We start from the raw sequence: 7,487 nt of genomic DNA, 5'->3' as shown, positions 1-7,487 counted from the left end.
GGACTGCTCTGCAAAACTCCCCCCTCCCCCCACCACTGCCACTCAACAGTTCCCAGTCCCACCCCACCGCCACTCCCCTTCATGTCGATCAGCTGGGGGAGGCGGGGCAAGAGGTGGGGAGGGACCGAGAGGTGCTCCATTCACCTCCTGGTGACCGGTCATTTGGGCATTATGGCATTACGGCCACAGGCCTTTTGTAATATAGATGTTCCATCTTCACAACTCTTCAAGATATGTGTTATCCTCCTTTTACAGATGAGGAACCCAAGTTCAGAAAGGAGACAAGTACCCTTTCCATGATCATTCAGGGGAGAGCTGGGCCTTTACCTGGGTGTCTCACTCACACAGCCAGGCTGCTTCCAGCTCCCACTTTGTAGGTGCTTGGCTTTTATGGCATGAATTCTGAATGAATCTTGGGCCTGTTTCTCTCTTCACAGTGCCCAAGAGATTCAAATATGGGCACTTAAAATTTTCATGGCTATTACTTACTTTGTCATCTCCTGAGGAGGGCAATAGAACTGTAGATTGTACGGTGGGGAATTGTTGGAAGTACTGTTCAATGACCTTGCTTTACTTCGGATAACTCCTGCTGAGTGTGTGCGTGTGTGTGTGTGTGTGTGTGTGTGTGTGTGTGCTGCTGCTGCTGCTGCTGCTGCTGCTGCTGTTTGAACTAACATTGCACAGAGGGGACTGGGATTTTATCATCACAAATCGAAACAGCACTATCCCTCTCCAATGTTTTTACCTCCTCATTTCTTCCCATAAACCTTTCCTGAATGAATCTTCTTGGTTGTTCATCCCAACATAATGGCTATACTGAACGTTTATCTTCATTTGTTATGCTTGTTTCATTCTGCTTCATTTTTTAAAACTTACAATGACTCCCAAACTAGATTAAACAGTCTAAAGCAGTGGTTCTCAACCTTCCTAATGTGGCAACCTTTTAATACAGTTCCTCATGTTGTGGTGACCCCCAACCATAAAATTATTTTCATTGCTACTTCATAACTGTAATGTTGCTACTGTTATGAATCATAATGTAAATATCTGATATGCAGTATGTATTTTCATTGTTACAAATTGAACATAATTAAAGCATAGTGATTAATCACAAAAACAATATGCAATTATTTATGTGTTTTCCGATGGTCTTAGGCGACCCCTGTGAAAGGGTCATTCGACCACCAAAGGGGTCGCGACCCATAGGTTGAGAACCGCTGGTCTAAAGTAAAAGCCATTATTTTGGTTATGTCGGTACCCTCTCTGAATGCTGTAGATGCTCAGTATTCTACATATGTAGGCACTGTGCAGGCATTGGGGGTGGGGTGGGAGGTGGGAAGGAGCAAGCAGCCAGAGAGAGGAGCGGGGTTTGGAATAAAGGCCCTTACATACCTAACCTGTGTTTGCGCAGGTCACACCAGCTTTAGGGAGGATCCAGGGATTTTTTAACAAAGCGGGTTTGTGTGGCCTGGTCCCTCCAGGTGAATCATGGGAAGCTCCGGCCTGGTCCAGGCCTCCGGGAGTAGCCAAGGAACTCCTCAGCGGCCTGCTGCCACATGGACTCCCAGATTTCACCCTCCCGGCCAATACGAGAGTCTCCACCCGCCTTTGCTCCTGCAGCACATACTCAGGTGTCAGGTTATCGCGGGGAGATCCCGCAGCCACGGGGTCCCAGGTGGCTGATCTGCATGGCATTTCCAGCTTGTAGCTGCTGCAACACGTGCCAACCGCCTTTGGGCTGAACCAAGGAATGTACCCCACCCCTCTCTTGGGTTGTATTCTGTTACAGGCCACAGAGTTACACTGCCCCGACCTGTATGTATTTTGAAACGATGCGGCTGATCAGCTTCTTATCGGACACTCTCTCTCCCAGACTCGGGCACTGGTCTCTGCATACAACAAGAGCCAAGGGAAATCCGAGCAACATACACTTTGCTAACCTCAGACTGTCCCTCCCCTTGGACAATGGGTCATTGTCCTTGGGCCAAGCTGGCACACCTCAACCTTCTTTGGGTGAATTCCTTCCCACCAGGCTCTGTGGTTCCTCCTGCGAATACCCCCCCCCCCCCATCCCCGGGCAGAACTGCCCTGCTGGTCCTCCAGATGTATTTGTGGAGTATGGGGATTTGCAATGGCTTCCTGGACCCTGGGTCCCACTCTAGAACTCTCCTAGACATCAGCTCTCTTTGGTCATTTTGAACAGTGAATTCTAAAGAATTTCTGTGTGGCCCTGGCTGGGTGGCTCAGTTGGTTGGAGCATCTTCCTATACACCAAAAAGGTTGCAGGTTCAATTTCCAATCAGGGCACATACCTAGGTTTTGGTTGGATCCCCAATAGGGGTGAGTATGAGAGGCAACCAACCGATGTGTCTCTCTCATCCATGTTTCTGTCTCTCTCCCTTTCTCTTTCTCTAAAATCAATTTTAAAAAAAAAGTATAAAGAATTTCTCTGTGCCCAGGAGGGCAGCCCTCTCAAAGATCACACCCACTCCTTTCACTCATATTACAAGTGTTTGGAATTTTTTTCAGGTTATATCATAAGGCTCCTGTTTAGAAATCTATTTCATTCCTAGATTTTCATTTTAAAAAGTAGTCCTTAAGTTATTTAAGCAGCTAATCCTTGATATTAAATCCATTGGACTGCCTTAACTCTTTTATCCTAAATACATGCAAAATTAGATATTAGTAAGGGTTATTCCATCTATAAAAGAGTTGGTGAAAGCTGGAAACTTGGCAGTCAGCCAGGATGGAGCAGTACATTTTAAGCCTTTTATTTTTTTCTTTTAGAATAGAATCTATGTTACACATTCCTAAACTCTGCTGATTTCTCAAGGAATCTATGTAAGGGAATTTTCTCTTTGAAACCAAAATAAAAATTGGGAAGACTTTGAGAATCTTGAAAATTTTTTCACTTTAGGAACTCTACCTGGAAAAAACCTAAAATTTTAATTGCTTTTATATAACTTTTATGAGAGAGAGAGAGAGAGAGAGCTATTTAGTGTTGTGCTTAATTGATTAAACACAAACATAATACAACACACACACTTTTTTTTTTTTTAGTTTGGGAATTTTGAGAAGTTTGCTTCAGTTTTTAAAATATTTAAATTCAGTAACTGGAATCTTGAATGTATAATCGTAATTGTTATAGTGTGGCTAATCTGAGTTAAGCTTGTAATGGGTTGCTTAGAAAAAGACAACTTAATCTTCTTACTTCTTATCCACAGGGAGACGTTTATGCATATGTAATCAGAATAATCCTGACTAATAATTAAAATAAGGGTCTTTGAGCTTTATGATATTCTGAACTTGTCCTAAATTCTCTCACTGTCTTCAGCAGTTCTCTTAATTTGGATCTTGCCTATATGAAGTACCGGTGTAGAAGTGAATTGTGATATTTTGCATATTTTCCTTTAACTCATTTCACTCATCTTTTATTAAACTACATGAAACAGATTAAGAGAAAAATGTACAGGTATTTCAATAGCATTAGGAAGATAAAACCCTCTTGAACAATAACAAAGGGCAAATGCCCAGGGCCCTGTCTTTGGTGGCCTTGTACAGCAGTAGCAAACAGGCAAGTGAAGGTCACATCGTGTCTCAGAGAGGCAGAAAGAGAGATGGAAGCACACTGTGAGCAGCTGATCAACACAAGTTGGAGGCTTGATCGGTAGAGCCATTAAATTATTATTTTAAATAATTTATGCAAATGTAACTATGCTTGCTTGGGAGAGAGATATTAAAATAGCACTTGCCTGCCATCTCCCTCAGTGATCATGTTCCCCAGAGTGAGACAAGAGACACGCATCTGCTGCTATGACCTGTCTATCCCAGGCCCCTTGTGAACCTCTCACCACACATTCAAACATTCAATGTGGCCCTACAATGCAAATCAATTATTTCATTGGCTGCTCAACCAAAGAAACAGAAATCTATTGCAATGCCAAGGCAAACTTGGCTATGATGAGTTCATGTGAGATGGTCTGCTGGTCTCCAATGGGCACTTTCCAGAGGGATTTTCAAGGGTCATTTTCATTTAGTCTTGAGCTGGTTTTAGAATGCCTCCTCTGAGTAATATGCTACGCATAATCATCTCACTACCATTTACCTCCATCCCTGCTCCCATCGCCTTTAAGAGAAAACCAGTGATTTCTGTTTCACACACACTTGTTTCAAAGCAACCCTATCCATTTGTCTGTCTCTGCAAATTTCTCAACCTCTTTCTGTTTCTCTCAAGCATTTATTTAAGTATCAGTCAGATCCTTGGTGCAGGACTTGAGCTCAAGTCATTGCTTTTTGAGTTCCTGTGAGAACTCAGTCCCCACCATGTTAGAATTTATTACACTGGCAGTGCCTGGTCTCCCAAACTATGCAGGGTGGGGCCTGGTTAGTATTTGGTTCGATGACTTTTTGTGAAGGAAGCCTGTCTCAAGGTTTCCCTCTCTTTTCTTCTGTCTCCAAACACTTCATGTCCCTCTCTTCACTGTGGACAAGCCCAGAGGCAAACATCGCCAAAACAAACTCAAAAAGAAAGAGAGGAAAAACAAAACAAAACAATTACTCAGGGCTGCTGGATCCTTGGAAGCCCATGACAGAAAACCACCAACAGAAATTTACCCAAAGGTAGCAAGAGTCATTACTATGCCAACATCAAAAACATCCCAGTCCTGGTCACACACTCCACAAACAAGATTGTCTGTGTGCCTTGTCTTTGGTGGGGTAACCCTTGCAGCATGTGCAATTCCAAACCCTCATGCTAATAAAAAGTTTCCCTTGCAAGAAAAAAATGAATGAAGAGAGCAACGCTATCCAAACCTGGGCCATCGTTTACAAGACACATGCACTATCTACTTTGGGGTCCTGCTCAACTTCATCTAGTGGAAGCCCTGATTCCCAACTTCTCTAGTTTGAGACTTTGGTGTCACCTTCGCTGTAAGTCTTCCCCTGACCGAGCTTTTTAAAAGGATGAGCTCACTTGTCAACATTCCCAATGCCTCTTGCCTTGCACAAGTAAGAAGGCACAATCACCTTCTTACTCTTTCATTCTGACCCTTTGACTTCTTGTTTTGTTGTTTGTTGCCTGTCTCCCCCTAATGGAAGTAAACTCCATGAGGTAGGGATCTTTAGGTCTGTTCGCTGATGCATCTCATTCACCTAGGATAGTGCCTGGTCCAGAGTGGGTGTTTAATGGCTATGCGGAATGAATATGTGTAGCTTCCACATCTGAATTCCCTGAGCAGAAATATTTGGAGGGGGTGGTTACAGGCTTAAAGCAGTTCTTACATTTGTGCTAAATTCTTTGACTTTATCATCATAAACATAGGGCATTGATAATTAGCAATATTTCTAAAAATGGCTCATCGGTTACCACCTGCACATGAAGAGAGGTACAATGCTCAAAACAATTGACCATTTCACAATAGAGCAAAACCCATTACTGCAAATAGATATGGAACTAAAATTTGTATGACAGAAATGTCTAAATCTAGCCGGTGGCCCATTTATTTTAAATTAGGTTCTTATCCACAAAATCCTATCACAGCAAAGTGATTTAAAGAGATTCTTCATCTCCTCTTTAATGTAGCTTAACCTGGGTATTAAGAAGACTTCAATTAAATAGTTTGATGAGAAATCTACATTTTCTAGACCACAAGAGTAATTTAAAACAAATGACACTTTAAAAAAACCTCTATTCTCACTCTCTCAATAATGCCTGTGTCTTCCTGAAGTGCTTTTAGTAGTGATGTAGGCAATGCCTTGAATTTTTGTCCCCTTAATTTTCACCTACAGGTGCTCCCCAAAAGTAAAAATAATATGTTAAAGGTTTGAAGAGTTATTTAAAACAACCAATACACAATTTTTTAAACAGCATTTGGAACATACCATTGCCTGCTCTTTTTGGTATAATCATGATACATCTGATGGAACTGATATTAGAAAATCAATGAAGGGCCATATCAGCACTGTGGGTCACATTTTTCTCTTTTTATTAAAAGTCTAATTTGCTCAGAGACTTATTTTTTCATGTTCAGCCATTGTAATTTGTATAGCTGATTTGAGCCATGAATGTATGGAGACCATATTTTCTGAAACAAAAATAGGCAGCATACTTGAAACAGTTTTGGGACTCGGACATATCTATATTGATTAGTATTCTGGATTCACCCCTCCCAGGCTGGGCCTGCCCTTTGGTGTGTCCTCTAACTAACCTACCAGTAAGACTTAACTTCTTTATCCTCATAATATGAGCGTATTAACACTCACTTTGTAGTATTATCATGGTTAAACTCCCAATACAGTGTCTGCCAATGTAGAGGTTATATGTCATAAATGGTAACTAATTATAACCATTACTTTTTCTGAGTTGACCATTTATTTATCTGAGAAAATTCATAAAGGCATTAAATATAAATCCCTTCTAATTATGATGAATCAATTGCTTTTATTAAAAAAAGTTGCATGGAGTCTGTGTTATTCTAGAAATCCAGGTAATAGAATCATTATCGTTATAGTTCCTGATTCTTGCCCAAGATCCTAGAAGTAATTTAACGTTTGGGGAGTCCCAAGGATCAGCATTGGTCTTTGTTTATGCAAAGGGACATATATATGTACCAGTTCCTCACAGTTATGGATTGAATTGTGTCCCCCACAAAAAGAACTTCGGAGTCCTAAACCCCTGCGCCTATGAATGTGACCTTATTAGGAAATAGAGACTGCAGATTGTCAAGTTAAGATGAGGTCATTGGAATAGGCCTAATCTGATATACTGTGTCCTTATAAAATGGGGAAATTTGAACAGAGAGATAGGGGCACACAGGGAGAACACCATGTGGAGGAACACCAAGTATTGCCAGCAAAATGCCTGCAGCTGGGGGAGAGGCCCGGAGCAGATCCCTTCCTCAGGGCCCTCAGAAGGAACCAACCCTGCTGACACCTTGTTCTTGGCCTTTTGCTCCCAGGATCCTGAAATATTACAATTCTGTTGTTTAAGCCACCAGTGTGCGTGCAGTCCTTTGTTACGGCCGCTCTAGGAAACCAATCTAATCACTCAAGTCACACAGTGGAGACTTGGGGAAGCGGGAAACAGCATGTATTGTTGAGGGATCCCAGCATTGTTGCTGAATCAGTAGTCTAAAGTGTACAGTTGATCCTTGAACAATGACTGACCCTTCCACACAGTCAAAAATCTTCTTAAAACTTTGATGCCCCCAAAACCCTTCTATAAGTAGCCTATCGTTGACCAGAAGGTTATAAGCTTTACTGATAACATAGAGTCAATTAACACAAATTTTGTATACTAAAATTTGATATGTGTTATATGCTGTATTCTTATAATAAAGTAAGCTAAAGAAAACATTACCAAGGAAGCCATAAGAAAGAGAGAATACATTTACAGTGTTAATAATTCAAAAAATCCAGGTATAAATGGACCTGAGTGGCTCAAACCTGTGTCTATTTCACCTGGCGATCTAAACACACCGTGCTGCTCA

This window comes from Myotis davidii, unplaced genomic scaffold, assembly GCF_000327345.1.
Source record: "Myotis davidii unplaced genomic scaffold, ASM32734v1 scaffold523, whole genome shotgun sequence".
NCBI lineage: Eukaryota > Metazoa > Chordata > Mammalia > Chiroptera > Vespertilionidae > Myotis > Myotis davidii.
Note: the sequence above shows the minus strand (reverse complement) of the source record.